Source organism: Bos indicus x Bos taurus, chromosome 19, assembly GCF_003369695.1.
Source record: "Bos indicus x Bos taurus breed Angus x Brahman F1 hybrid chromosome 19, Bos_hybrid_MaternalHap_v2.0, whole genome shotgun sequence".
Lineage (NCBI taxonomy): Eukaryota > Metazoa > Chordata > Mammalia > Artiodactyla > Bovidae > Bos > Bos indicus x Bos taurus.
In genome coordinates, this window is record NC_040094.1 from 61,935,273 (window position 1) to 61,951,437 (window position 16,165).

Sequence of the window (16,165 nt, forward strand, 5' to 3'; positions counted from 1 at the left end):
AGGTCTGCCCATCCCTACAAGTTGCATTCTTGTAAGAATAGTCCCCCAGTGAGTCACGGCAAAAAAGAAACAGAGTTTCTCAACGTGACACAGGAAGAATTTTTTTATTTGAATTTGCATGTTGTTTATATTTTCAAACAGGAACTGGAAGCAAGGGGCTTTGCCTTCCCTGAGCCTCCCCGGTCATGAGTTCTTTCTGAGCTGTTTGCGCACTGCCCTCGGCAGTGAGTGAGCGTTGGGGGGCAATGACTCAATTTCCCTTGCCTTCATCTCACTCGCCCTTTCATCCATCTTCCCCAACGTGCCAGGAGCAGGGGCCTTGCCAGGACTGATTCCAGGCTTCAGTTCTAACCACATCTCTGCACCAGTCCCTCCCCATCTTGGAGAGTCCAAGTTTCCACCCTTCCAAAGCTCTTCTGAACCTGCCTCGTCCTCCGCTCCTCCCCTTGCGTGCATGTTCCCGCCTCGGCTAACCTGATCCGTGTCCTTTCTCTCTCCTTTCCTAGAAAAATATTTTTCTAAAATGCCTCACTCCCCTGCCCTTCAGTCTTTGGTCTCCAGGTCTATAAATAACCACTCTGAATTTCACCTAGAATCCTTCTCAGAGGAAGGCGTATGCCTTCAATTATAACATTTTACACATGATTCGTCATTATTTGCCTGGTGCAAAACACGCCGCCTGGGATGGACCGTCTTCCCATCACTCTTGATTTAACAGATGAATAAACCGTGTTGGCTCTGGTTGCTGGTGGTGTCAGCAGCCCCCTTTCCGAGGGTACTGAGAACGCTGGCTGTCAGCTTTGGTCCTGCTGCCACGACCGACGCAGGACGAACACATCTGACGTCTTCTGGGGGGGTGTGGCTGTGGGGTAGTCCAGAAATGACAGGAAAGGGCTTCTGAAGCGGAACAAGTGTCTGTGGGTTAGTGGGGGAGGCAAGGAAGATGGTGAACAGACAAACTGGAGCACAGGGGAGAGCCACACTCTGTGGGAAAGTGATTAAATCCAAAGTCACCATAATGTTCAGTCCCGTTTTGGGGAAGTCACCTGTGCCCAAGTTGCTGGGCTAAGTCGGAGGCTCTTGTGACCTGGAGGAAGCCCTGGGGGGCGGCAGGTGTATTCTTAGACTCACTACTGCTGGGAAAGAGGAGCTGCAGGGAGAGAATACCAAGCTCGGGGGAAATTCCAGGTCATCTGAAACAGAAAACGCAATCAGGAAGCCTCACAGGTTCTGCTGGAGTGGGTGGGCTTGGACCCAACGTTCACTTAAATACTTCTTGGGTCAAGATTACTCAAGGAAATCAAGTGAGACTGGCTCCCTCCATAAGAAAAGAAGTCCAGCTTTGGAACCAAAGAACCCAGAGAGAGGAAAAAATGAGACAGGGAGACTGATACTAACCTTGATAAATGGATCATTTCATGCCTCGGGCTTCGATTTTTAATCCATAAAATGAAGAAAGCAGGGTTGCCCTTTGGCCCAATTGGGTTATTTTGAGTCTTATGTGAGAAGGAGGTGAAGAGCCACTGAAAACCAGAAGATAAATGATTACTATCACTGTGATTTTTCTGGGATGGAAAGCTTCCATTAGCTCAGTCTAGAAGTGAACACACTACCATATGTTATCTTTAAAACCGGAAAGGGATTTATGGCTGACTGGCATTGTGGAATGGCAGAAGCCAACACAATATTGTCAGCAATTATCCTCTAAATCCATGTTGTCCTGTATGATAGCCACTAGCTGTAAGCAGGGGCCTCCCTGGTGGCTCAGTGGTAAAGAATGTGACTGCAAAAGCAGGAGATGCAGGAGATGCGGGCTCAGTCCCTGGGTCAGGAAGATCCCCTGGAGGAGGAAATGGAAATCCACTCCAGTATTCTGGCCTGAACAATCCCATGGACAGAGGAGCCTGGCAGGCTATAGACAACGGGGTCACAAAGAGACAGCACTGAGCAACTAAACCACCAGCCCAGCTACAAGAGACTATCAAACACTTGAGTCAGGCTGGCATGAACTGAGACGTGCCATAAAATACATGCCAGACTTTGAACACTCACTAACAAGAAACAATATACATAATGTATCTCATTAATAATTTTTATCTTAATTGCATCTTGAAAGGATAATGTGTTGGATATATGCATTAGATCAAATAAAATATAGCATCAAAATCAAAGTAAATAAATCTTAAAATCTGAAAAGGAAGGAAGACACTATACATAAAATAAAATATAAGCAAACAGGACAAAGCAAAAACACAATTACAGCCTCTTCAAGCCTTTATTATAAGCCAGGCTTTGTGTTAGATGGTTTTGCCAACTGTGGCTAATGAGAGCGCTGTGAACATATTTAAGACAAGCTAGGCTATGCTATGATGTTAAAAAAAAAAAAAAAAAAAAGGTACTGAAAAGGATGATCCAGTTGGTGGAACTGGTTTGCACAGCTACCGCTGGGTGACTAAGTTCACAAGCTGACACTTTCACGATTTTCGAGGAGAAGCTGCAGTGGCCTTTGAAAAGAACCTCTCCCGTGTGCCGGGCAGAGCGCGGAGAGCCGCCCCTCGGTTCAGCGCCCTCACGAGCGCAGCAGCGTGTAGGTCTGCACACGCCCTGCGAGTGGAGGCGCAGTCAGCCCGCTCCGCCAGCTGCAGGACTGCCCACTTTCAGGGAGACCGCTCTGCCCACTAATCCGGTGCCTTCCCAGCTTCATTACTTTAGCGGGACACTTACCCCACTCAATGCTCCTTGGAAATCCACTCTGAGGCAGTGGAGCTGTTCTTATGAAATAGGGTGAATGGGAGGGAGGGCTCCCACTGACTTAGCTTCCACCGCACATACTCTTCACCCCCAGAAACGGTCTCCCCTCAAGACACCTTCGAGGCCCCTCGGGCATCCCTAGAACACAGTCCGGCAGCTTCTACGTCACCTTGCCTCCTTGTCCACTCTTCAGTGACCACTGAGAACACAGGGGCCACCCAGTTCAGAGAGCAACGCTTTCTAGCCAGCGCTGAAGCCATCTGCTTAAACAGGCGTGCGTGTCTGCATCAGCTCTCCCCACTGCCCACGGTCATTCTCGTGGTACTGCCCGTGGGTCACCGAACAGGCACTTGCTCCATGTCTCTTGTGCACCAAGTACATGATGAGGCTGACTATTGATCCGAGCTGTGTGTGTGTTCTGGGGCGCAGTCGTGTCTGACTCTTGTGACCCCCTGGACTGCAGCCCGCCAGGCTCCTCTGTCCATGGGACTCTCCAGGCAAGCACACTGGAGTGGGCAGCCATGTCCTTCTCCAGGGGATCTTCCCAATCCAGGGATCGAACTCACCTCTCCTGCTTTGCAGGTGGATTCTTTACCAACTGAGCCACCAGGGAAGCCCTGCTGGGAGGCATTTCACAGCAAATGAGTGAGAGAGAAGATAAACCGTTCTGTGGTATCACTTGCTGCATAGTCTTGGAAAGCTCACCAGGACACGGAGCCTCAATCTCTCATTTGTGAAAATGAAGAGTGAAGGGGTTGGGTCAGATTGTGACTAAGGATTTCTCATTTCTAGACTTCTCTGTATGTGTGATGCACCTCCCCAGCCTTATTCGTGTCTACTCTCTAATCCAACCCTCCATCCCAGCCAAGGCATACTAATGCCTCAAAGGGTCTTTTGTTATTTCTTTAGTCTCCTTTTGGTCTACAGGTTCTGCCTTGGTGTCCTGGCAAACACTTAACAGCAGTATGATTTTATCATGATTATTATAAGAGTTGACTGAAAAATGACAGTGTTCCGGGCTTCTGTGGGCATCATGGGAGAAGCCCAGTAGAATTCCAAGATCTGATGTCCTTCTTTCCCTGGATTATTCATGTGTACTTTCCAAGTCTCCACTCAGCCATCACCCCTTCTAGAAAATCCTCCCCCTTGACTGGGAGTTTAGGACTAGTAGCTTGTAAGCTATTAAAAACAGGATGATAAACAGCAAGGCCCTATTGTATATCACAGGGAACTACAGTCAATGTCTTGTAATAAACTATAATGGAAAAGGACTTAAAAAAAAGAAGAAGAATGTCTATATGAGGATAACCAAGTCACTCTGCTGCATAGCAGATTGGCACAACATTGTAAACCGACTGCACATCAATTAAAAAAAATTTAAAGAAAGTCTTCCCTCGTTATAACTCCCGATGGGATAAATGTCCTGAACCACCACTGCACACCAGAATTCCCTAGGGAGCGTCATCATCATTTTTATTGTAAGGACGCCTGACACGAGTCTCCCTTCAACAGATTAGCAAGCACGCGGCACCATGGTGTTAGCCGTAGGCGGGGGTGCAGCCGATTGCTGGAACCTACCCATCTTGCAGAAGGGGAACTCTGCACCTGTCGAGCGGCTACTCCCGTCTCTCCCTCCCTCGACCCCTCTAGCAGCGTTGCTTTACTCTCTTTCTGTGGGTTTGATTACTTGAGATGCTTCACAGACATGGAACTGTCCAGCGGGCGTTCATGCCTCCGCGGCTGGCCGGTATCACTTGGCGTAACCCAGCGGGTGTTCATGCCTCCGCGGCTGGCTGGTATCACTTGGCGTAACCCAGCGGGTGTTCCTCCTTCCGTGGCTGGCTGGTATCACTTGGCGTAACCCAGCCGGCTTCATGCCTCCGCGGCTGGCCGGTATCACTTGGCGTAACCCAGCGGGTGTTCCTCCCTCCGAGGCCGGCTGGTGTCACTTGGCCTAACTTCCTCTAGGTTCGTCCTTGCTGTCGCACGTAGCAGGATTTTCTTGTGTTTTTAAAGGCTGAGTAATCTCCCACTGAATGCATATACCACAGCAAGTGATGAGATTTGAGTATCTCTTATCTTTGCTTCTAATGTAAACTAATTTAATTTTGTATGACTCTCTCTCTCTCCCTCATAATCTACTAGAAGTCTTAACTGAAGTCTAGATCTCTTATACCAAACAATAACATAAAGTCAGAATATTAGAAAAATCACCTCTTATCGTAGAAAGAAATTAGTCCATCAACTTAGAGAGACAGAAGACCTCCAGCTTGCAGCTCCTTCCACTTGGTTTTCAAGCCCCATGATGCCCCATGATTTGAATGAAAATTAATTCAAGCCCCAAACAACCACTGTAAAAACCCTGGCCATACCTGCATTGGTTCTATTATATTAAAGTTAAGACAGCAAAGAAGGGTATTTGGGGGCATTCCTACATTCCTGGCTATTTCTTAAGGATTTACACAGCTGCTCAATGAGTAAAACACATATATTTGAGAAAGGAAATGTTATGAATTAAGCAAAAAAATGAAATCTGGAGGTGGTGATAGAAGCATTTTTGGATCCCGTTCACTTTTTCAAGTTTTTATTTTGGGCTCAGCTGTAGTACCTACTCTGAGCAAAATACCTGTGTAACACGTGAAATTGCCAGATGAAATCCAGGCTCATATGGAAGAACAAGACATTCAAAATGATATCCTGATTTTTAGTAGAGCGAAACGCATTGCAGAACACAATTCTAAGAAAGTACCAGCCTTTACCTCATGATTGAAACTGACAATGACGTCTCACCAGGAAAAAATTACATTCTCTGTGTTTGTTTCTACTATTACCTACCTAGGCAGCAGGTTATGAAGCAAAGAACTGCAGCTGAACTTGAACACGAGCGAACACTTCCTTTATCTCCTCCCAGTGCAGGTCTGCAACAGATGGGCTTCCACGAGCTGAGCAAGTACTCGTGAGCAGCTCAAATGTGAAAACACACAGTGGATAAAGAACCAGTGAGGTGGTTTGGTGATAAAGAATCCTCCTGCCAATGAAAGAGACACGGGCTCGATCCCTGGTCTGGGAGGACCCCACGCACCTCTGAGCCTGAGCTCTGGAGCCCGGAAGCTGCAACTACTGAGCCCATGCGCTGTGACCACTGAAGCCCGCATGCCCTAGAGCCCGTGTCTCCATCAAGAGAAGCCACTGGGTGAGAAGCTCCTGCCCAACACAAGAGTAGCCCCTGCTCGCTGCAACTATAGAAAGCTCTCCTGCAGCAGTGATGACCCCGCACAGCCAAAAATAAATAAATAAGTTATAGAGGTAAAGCATTTCAATGTTTAAAAAAAGGAAATAAAAAGAAGCTTATTTTTTCTAGCTTTTGTCACATAAACATATGTAGAAGTAAACCCAAAACAAAAGAACCAGTGAGCTGGGAATAAATAATAATTAGGCACAATTCTACAAAGCCTTCAAATAGTGACAAGTTCCTGCAGGTAGGGCTCACTGACCATATTAGCAAAGAGTCTCTACATGAGCTCGATGATCAAACAGCCTTTTCCTTGGAACTCAGGATGAAGCACCTGTGTTTGCTCCAATGAACCCCCTAGGGTTCCGGTGACGCCCGTGTCTCTCTGTAATGTTCTGGTTGCTCTGCTTCTAAGGAAAGATGCCTGATGCTCGGCTATCGCCTTCCTCGGGTGGGCGCTTTCCCAGGAGTGGGATGGAGGCAGACGGGGTGGGGATGGAGGGACAACCCAGGGTTTATTTCTCTTAAAGCAAAATGGAAACTGATGTCAGCACGAACTCTGATGGAAACAGAACAAGACCGGGTTCAGACGGCAAAACAGCAATTGGCACTGGCAGTGGGACTTTGGTTAGGAATCGCACAAGCCGTTGTGTTTTATGCAGGACTTTGGTTAGGAATCGCACAACTGTTTTACACACCAAGAAGTGTGGTCAGGAGTCAGGGCCTTTCCTGACTCTGAGCAGAATCGGCGCTCGTCATAGGACGCACAACTTTCAGCAACAACCTCCTGGCGTCCCTCCCTCCTCGCAGGGGATCCCCCTGTTCCCCTGTTTGTGCCAATCAGCTTCTTGGGCCGGGTCCTATGAGGGCAGCTGCTTCTAAACTTAAATTTGTCGTGCTCTCACTCCAGCTGTATAAAAATAATGGAAGCTGGTCTACAGGATCCAAAAAACAAGGATCAGACTAATGGGGACACAGGTGAACAACAGATCAAACGGGCTTTGCTAATGCAGTTCCACAGGGATACGAGAGCAGACCTCAGCACTTTCAGATACTCAATACCGTATGTTTCAGTACTTTCAGACCATGAATTTCTTGCACCTGTTTTTATGCCCCTGGGTATGTTCCAGTGTCTCCTAGTTATAGTCTATGGGAACTTGAATACAATTTTCTATCCTACTGTTGTGTGAAAATTGTATAAATCTTGAAAAAAAAGTGAAAGTGTTAGTCACTCAGTTGTGTCTGACTTTGCAACCTCATGGACTGTAGCCCACTAGGCTCCTCTGTCCATGGGATTCTCCAGGCAGGAATATTGGAGTGGGTATTCTCCAGAACCCCCGTGGAGAAGCCAGGCCCTTCTCCAGGGGATCTTTCTGGCCGAGGGACAGAATCTGAGTCTCTGGCATTGCAGTCATACTGAATTGGTTCATGGAGTTTTCAGGTCTATTGTATCATACTTCTACTTTTCTGTATATTCATTCTATTAATTTTTGAGAGTTTGATATTGAAACTCCAACTAAAAATCTTAAAAATAATTCTAAAATCCAAAATACTTAAAAATAATTGTAATATATAATAAAAACTATATGTAATTTTGCTCTGTGTTTTCCATGTTTCCTGTAAATGTGTTATCATACCCTCATAATTTAAAAAAATAAAAAAGAAAGAGAAAGAAATTTTTTTTTTTAGAAAATGGGTTTGGAATCAGTCAGGCTTGGGTGCAAGCTACTACACCATCGAGTACTAACTGGATGATCTTGGCTCTCTTGACTGACCCCCATTCCTCAGATGCCAGTGCACATGCCAGACCATTGTGAGAGCAATGCAGCAATCACTGGCGGGGGGTGGGGGCGGTTCCCCTCGTGCTGGACCCCTAAGAGAATAAGTAGAAACTGCCTAACAACCTCCCACTGGCCACTTTTGTACAATCCATGGGTATGATGCAGCCACCCCAGAACCAGAGTGACAGAAGTCTCTGAGCGAGATTGTATCCAGGACTGTGTCATTCGGTAAAGAATGGGATAGTTGAAAGTGGTTAAAAGCAACAGTCTGGAACTAAAAATGGAAAGATTGGGCAAGATATTAAAAACAAACCAATCCCAACAACCTCCCAAGTCGCAACAAGAGTTGGGCAATAGGAGAATGGCCTGAGTCACTGTGAAGGAGAGGAAGCTAGGAGAGGTTAGAGACTGGATGAAAGAGGCTGGAGAGACTGCAGGGGAAGCGGGCTGAAGGTTGAGGACGTGAAATGGTTTTTCCAATCCCAATCTGGGTTTATTTTTATCTCCCTCGTGAAATGTAAAATAATTCACATGACAATCTGATTGAGACCTTATGGGTACCGTCTCCATTGTGCAAGACAGGAATATTTTGGGCAGAAGACCTCTGCCAAATGGTAACAGAAGATGGCCCGTGTGAGCTTGAGTCAAGTGGAGCACAGGGAGGCAGCTTAGTGAATCTGGGGAGAGGAGGCCCCTGGTGTGGATAATGAGCGCCGACCTTAGAATCCTTGTTAGAATCGCCTATTGTTTGTGGCATCGTGGACTTAATGAGGCAGGACTTCTGATCCATGCCCTCCAGTCTGTCACTGAGGGGGCCGTGCAAGGACCGTCTGCCTGTGTCTGAACAAAACCCGAGGCAGCTCTCGGATGCTCCCAGAGCTTAACTCTTTCCACTGCAGTGCCTGAAACTGATGGGAAACTGCAAAGTTTAGACATCTGGCTCACGAGTCACTAGCTGTGTGTCCTTCAGCATTACAGCATGGTATCTACAGCAATCTAGATGAGCTCTTAAAACCTCAAAAAACTCCAATGGCTAGTGGAGCCCCAGCTCAGACAATCTGTTCCTAATTTTGCTTTGCCCTTGGAGGACTATTAAGAGTTTTATAAAAAAGATTGCCATTTCCACGCTGGCCAGCTCAGGCTGTTCAAGTCTCAAATGTATGGTAGAGAGTGAGAATAATCAGAGTTATGAAAACTCAGTCCCTCCCATCAACTCCCAGGTACAGGCTGTACAATCACTGGGCAATTTCATCATCTCCTTCATGCATCTGTGTTTGTTTAATGTTGGAGTGTCTTTGGAAGTTCTTGCACAAATGGCTATCTATAAATCCCCAACCATTAGCTGGCCTGGGACTTTCATACGGGGATCCAAAGAACTAATCAAAAGAATATTTTGGTAACAATTCTATGTTTATAGAGAGGATCTTTTTTTTTCCCCTATAAGGAGCTCAAAGTGCTTTTCATTAAAATATTACAGCACGTCTACGAGGTAGGTAGTAGGTTGGAATCGGTAGCTCTGTAATTTATAGACAAGTTGCTCGACCTCGAGCCAGCACGTCAGAGTCGAAAGGCTAGAAAGAGAAACACCCCATCAGCTCAGTGCACACACTCCACGCTGTCGTGTAGAAGCATGCAAGCCAAATAAAGTGTGAATTCAGATCCACTGCAGAGAAGGGAGCACTTGACCAACCTGTAAAATGTATTTCTATAAAATATACTTCACAAATACAGAGGTTTTCAATGATATTCTAATAAAAACATCAGGGAGCCTGTATCTACCTCTCAAAACCAGAGAGATAATTCCGTGTGTGGTAGGGCGACAGGCTTGAGAAATAAATTACAAAAACATACAAACACAGCATATTAAAAAGCAGAGACGTTACTTTGTCAACAAAAGTCAAGGCTATGGTTTTTCCAGTAGTCATGTATGGATGTGAGAGTTGGACTATAAAGAAAGTTGAGAGCCAAAGAATTGATGCTTTTGAATTGTGGTGTTGGAGAAGAGTCTTGAGAGTCCCTTGGACAGCAAGGAGATCCAACCAGTCCATCCTAAAGGAAATCAGTCCTGGGTGTTCATTGGAAGGACTGACTGATGGTGAAGCTGAAACTCCAGTCCTTTGGCCACATGATGCGAAGAACTGACTCATTTGAAAAGACCCAGATGCTGGGAAAGATTTAAGGCAGGAAGAGAAGGGGATGACAGATGATGAGATGGTTGGATGGCATCACCGACTCAATGGACATGAATTTGGGTAAACTCTGGGTGTTGGTGATGGACAGGGAAGCCTGGCGTGCTGTGGTTCATGGGGTCACAAAGAGTTGGACACAACTGAGCAACTGAACTGAACAAATACCAGCAAAATTCTCAAATTGGCCTTTTTGAGGAAGACTGTTAGTTTACAATTGTACATTTTACAAAATACACATGGAATTTTCCAGGCAAGAATACTGGAGTGGGTTGTCACTTCCTCCTCCAGGGACTCTTCCTGACCCAGGGATCGAACCCGTGTCTCCCTGTTGGACAGGCAGACGCTTTCCCACGGAGCCACCTGGGAAGCCTGCGTACAGCATACCCCACGTTATATAATGTTAACGAGTAATCCTGCTTTCTTTTCTTCCACATCTCCTGGGATATCAGACGTTCAACAGGTGACTCTAATTGTTGATATGAAGGATTCATGCAGTAATTGTTGCTGCTTCCAATAAAAGACTGCAAGTATAAGGAGACCCGTTTACAATCCTCTGGGGTGCCTGTTGGTTTGTTTACAAGAAGACTGACTCTCTGAAGAGAAGATGAGGAACTTCCACAGGGCAAATGAGACTGATCTTTCGCTCTTTGAGCAAAATGGTCAGCTGCGCTACGACCCAAATCACAATTTTCTGTAATGATGACCTCAGAATTCTGCTGATAAAGAGAGAAAAACACTTTGCACTGACGTCCTTTCCCTCTTAAAAAAAAAAAAAAAAAAATCAGGTTACAAATCCTGCCGAAGGTGAGGATCCAAAATTAAAGAGAAGAAAACCCGATACACTTGGAGTATTTTTTAAAGACATTTCTGCTTACTTTTACCCACCGACAGCTCCTTCAAAAGCAAACTCACTTGAAAAAGCATGAGAACACAGAGCGCTGCCTAGAATTCAGCGTTCTTTCAGCAGGGGTTTGACTTCTAGCAAGTTTATTCTGCACAACTCCTGGATGCTGGCTCACTTTACACATATATCACCTTTGAGTCAGCTGCTAGATAAGCCCGGAACGTATGGGTGGTTTCATCACCTGCCATGACTCAGACTGAAATGCAGATGATTTTCTGCAGGCTCAGAAGACAGAATAATGGGAAAAGTCTTCTTTTTGACTCCTGGCTCCCCATCAATCACTTCATGAATAAAAGAGCAAGGCAGCCATCAGCAACCATGATTCCCAGCGGGCTAGAATGACAAGTCATCAGATGCACCAGGACTCAGAAGAAATAAGGGAGGGACATGTGGCTCTCCTGCAAGGTCTGAGACATGAAAAGACAGCTGTCATGGTGGTGGGAATAAGCTGATACAGATGGGAAAACCACAAGTTATCAGCTACTTGAAGTTTGGAGACACTGAATGGATTAAAGGTAGAATGCAAAATCTCCCACCTCAGGTGTTGAGCAAAATAAGAAACCACAGAAGAGAAGATAATGATAAGGACAAGATAATCGCAGGACATCCTTGGTAGTCCAGTGGCTAAGACACCATGCTTCCAATGCTGGGGGTGCAGGTTCAATCTCTGACAGGGGAACAAGATTCCACATGAAGCATGGTGTGGCCAAAAAAAATATTTTTAATTTAAAAAGAAAAAAAGAAGGTCTAATATGTATTACTTATTCAGTAGAAATGAGACATGATAGTAATCCTCTATGCACACAACCTTTTATTTTCTGAATTTACACATAGGAAAGTTAAGGCTTAGGTAAGGAAATTTGTCCAAAATCAGAGATGAGACTCAAGTCCAGGACTTTCTGACACTATAGTCCAGAATCTTCACAACTTTATCTTATTGAGGGGGGGAGGGAGCAATAAGAAAAACACTAGAAATGAAGTAATAAGACAAATGATTGGAGAAAATACTGACCATATATGTGACTGAAATGTAGGTAATACAAAAATGGCCTTTAAAAACCCATAAGAAAAAGATAAAATCGTCAAAATGAAAGTAAGAGTCAAGGAAAACTAAAACACAAAAGTTTCTAAAAATGAAAAAAAATTGTTATTGTATTCCTTTCTATTCTTGCTGTAACAAGTTACCCCAAACTTATTGGCTTAAAAAAGCATATTTTTTCTTCTCATTTTTAACGTTTCTATTTTATGATTGGAGTACAGTTGATTGACACGATTGTGTTATTTCTGCTGTACAAATGTGATTCAGCCACAGATACACATATATCCCTCCCTCCTGAGGCTCCCCCACCTCCCACCCTCTAGGTCACCACAGAGCACCCAGCTGAGCTCCCCAGCATCATTTTTTGTGTTACACGTAAGCTCTGGAGGTCAGAAATCCAGCGCAGGTCCAGAGGACCGCCCTCCTCCTGGAGGTTCCCCGGCTCACCAGCTCCTGAAGACCACCCCCTTCCCTGGCTCTTGGACCTGTTCCTCCACCTTCAAAGTCAGCAGCTGAACGCTCATCTCCTCACTGAAATCCGCTTCCATTCTCACATTTTCTTTCTCTGACTTTGACCCTCCTGCTTCCTTCTTCCAAGGATATTTAAATGACATTAGGTCAACCAGATAATCCAGCATAACCTCATCTCAGAGCTGTTCACTGAATCCTATCTGTGAGGTCTCTGTTACTAGATAAGGCAATGGGCTTAGGGGTGCTAGGACATGGGGATCAGGCCATGGACAGTTTGGGGGGAGGGAAGGATTCAGCAGACCACAGTTGTAACCAAAAGTTCAATCAAAAACAACAAAGATGCCATTTTTCACCCATTGAACTGACAGGAGTGCAGGGTACAACCACACTCCGTAGGTAGGAGCAAAAATTGGCATAGGTTTCGGCACAGAAAGGCTGTGTGTGGGTGTGTGTGCGTGTGTGTGTATATATAAAACTGACCATTCCCTGTCTCCAGATGATCTTCCTGACCTAGGGACCAAACCCAGGTCTCCCGCATTGCAGGCAGATTCTGAGTCACCAGGGAGACCCATATAACTAACACAGAGAACTATTCATCAGCACATATCACTGTATCTCAAAGAGCTTATCAAGTTATTCCTTCAGCTTAGAATTCCGTTTATTGGAGTTGGTCATAAGGAAATCACCATAGACATTAATGAAAGATGTTAGCCTCAATGACAACAACCTACTGTGTTTCAGTAAGTAACGGTATTGTCATCTAATAGTATACAATGTTACTAGAGTAGTGTGTGTTCATACTGCAGGAAAGGGTTATATTGTAGAAAAATATCTACAGTTAAGAAAATGTCTTAAACGACAAAGGCTACAAATAAATAGCATATTTACCCATTTTATAAAGAATATTTTAAAATAAAAAGTGGGTATTTTTTATCTTCTCTGTGTCTTCCAGCTTTTCTCCCATGAACGTGTGTTACAGTTACAATGATAACAACATTGTTTCCAAAAGATCCTTCTTCTTCAGCTTGATACCAAGCAGGAAGAGCTTCAGCCTGTCTAGGCGATTCGATTCGGAGAAGGATGAGCTCATCTCCTGGGACATGGCCAGCCTTGGAGTCTTCTCATCTTCCCCACTATCAGTAAAGCCCATGACAGTTCATGAAGATGGAACACTTCCAGGGGCCAGGAAAACACGGCAGAAAGAGAAAGGGCTTGGATCCATGATCTAAACTGGAAAGGCAGCGCCACTATTTACGGCCTGTGTGATCCTGGACAATGTGCTGAACTTATCAGAGCTTTGGCTCATCATCAGTAAAGCGGTACTGCTGATACTTACCTTCCAGGATTCCATGAAGAATAAATGAAATCATTAAGTGTCACGTATGCAGGTGCTCTGGTGTCAGGAGGCTGGGAACTCGGAGCCTGGGCTGTTCCTTCACTGTGTGCCTGAGGCCAGAATGCTCTGACCTTTTATGTCTCAGCTTCCTCTATCACAGGACACTGGAGTGAACAGTGCCTGGAGTTTACGGCTATAAAGCACTATAATTATAGTTTTCTCTGCGTATAAGCTCAGTAGTGGGATTTCTGTGTTGTATGAATGTGAAAGTGTTAATCACTCAGTCGCATCTGACTCTTTGTGACTCCATGGACTGTAGGCTCCTCCATCTATGGGATTCTCCAGGCGAGAATACTGGAGTGGGTTGCCATTCCCTTCTCCAGAGGATCTTCCTGACCCAGGGATCGAACCCAGGTCTCCTGCACTGCAGGCGGATTCTTTACCACTGAACCACCAGGGAAGCCCTCCGAATCATATGGTGGCTCTATATTTAGATTTTTAGGGAATCTCTACACCGTTCTCTCAGGGAAGGCGATGGCACCCCACTCCAGTACTCTTGCCTGGAAAATCTCATGGGCGGAGGAGCCTGGTAGGCTGCAGTCCATGGGGTCGCAGACACGACTGAGCGACTTCACTTTCACTTTCATGCATTGGAGAAGGAAATGGCAGCCCACTCCAGTGTTCTTGCCTGGAGAATCCCAGGGACGGGGGAGCCTGGTGGGCTGCAGTCCATGGGGTCACACAGAGTCAGACGCAACTGACGCGACTCAGCAGCAGCAGCACACTGTTCTCTATAGCAGCTGCATTAATTTACAATTCCCACTAATAGTGCAGGAGGGTTTCCTTTTCTCCACATCTTCTCTAGAATTTACTATTTGTAGATTTTTTTGATGATAGCCATTCTGACTGGTGTGAGGGCTACGTAACTGCATTTTTGATTGGCATTTCTCTACTAGCGATGTTGAGCACCTGTTCATGTGCCTCTTGGGCATCTGTATCTCTTTTTTGGAGAAATGTCTATTTAGGAGCACCACCATGTGTAAACAAACAGCTCGTGGAAGCTGCAGTACAACCCAGGGAGCTCAGCTCAGTGCCCTGTGATGACCTACAGGGGTGGGGTGTAGGGGGTGGGAGGCCCAAGAGGGAGCGGGGATAAATGCGGACATATGGCTAGTTCACATTGCTGTATAGCAGAAATTAGCACAATATTGCAAAGCAATGATACCCCAATAAAATTAATTAATTAAAAAAATTTTAAAGCACTGTGGAGTTTAGCACAGGGCCTGGCCTCCCAAACACTGTGAGTGAATGATAGCTAATACCACAGGTGCTCAGCAAATCATGAAGTTTTGTCATTTCTAACGATTGTATTACACAAGCGCATTCTGATAGTTTTTGGTTATCATCATGATGACAAAAATCAGGTTACTCTTCTCTTTATCACTCCAATTAGGAAAAGTCAAATGAACAAACCTTTGTACTGGCCAGATTCACAGCTTGAGAAAATACATCTTTCAAACTCTCCCTCTGACACTTCTCTCTGTGTCACTGAGAATGGGGTTGTTTGGAATAAATGTTCCCAAACTGATGATCCTTCGAAATGAGGCTTAAAAAGAATGTTTCTGGAGACCTTTCAGCAATTGCTTAGGTTCTTTTTTTTAAAGAGTCTCAAAACTTTTTATCTAGAACACCTACTATGTGAGATCCTTTGAATATTGGGTTGCAATTTTTAAAAAAGAGAGCTAAAACATGTGATTTAAACCCTTGAGAAACAGTTCGTCTATGGAAGGAGAAAAAAATCCATACAAATGCAAACTACTTAGGAACATACAATAGAAGACCAAAACCCAGAGGTTTTTAATATGGACACGGTGTATGCTGTAGGAAAGATGGGGTAAGAAGATTGACATTCTATGTACACCGAATTGACAAACACTCTCAATGTCCGTGGTCAAAAAAAAAAGAAATCTACCTGAAGACCTGGCAAAGGTCCCTTGCCTGGCAAGTGACCTCAGTCTCTGGAACACTGGACCTTGAAGTCTTGCCTGTGAAATTCTGCTGACTGAAGGTGTCTGCGGTGTCTTCCTCTGCTGCTGCTGTGGTTCAGTCGCTCAGTCATGTTCGACTCGCTGCGACCCCGTGGACTGCAGTGGCCAGGCTTCCCTGTCCCTCAGGATACCCTGAGTTTGCTCAAACTTATGTCCACTGAGTCGGTGATGCCATCCAGCCATCTGTCCTCTGCCTTCCCCTTCTCTCATCCTCAATCTTTCCACTTCCTTTTTTTTTTTTTTTTTTACAAAATCTATACTTCCGTGGATTCTGCAACTATTAATGCATCTGTCACCGCTGTGTTGCTGGAGACCTCTTTTCCTCACGGCGCTCATAATTCTCTGCTTATTCCCCAAGTGCTGCTGTTGCTCAAGGCTTCATCCTTGACAGTGATCTGTAGTCAATCTACATGC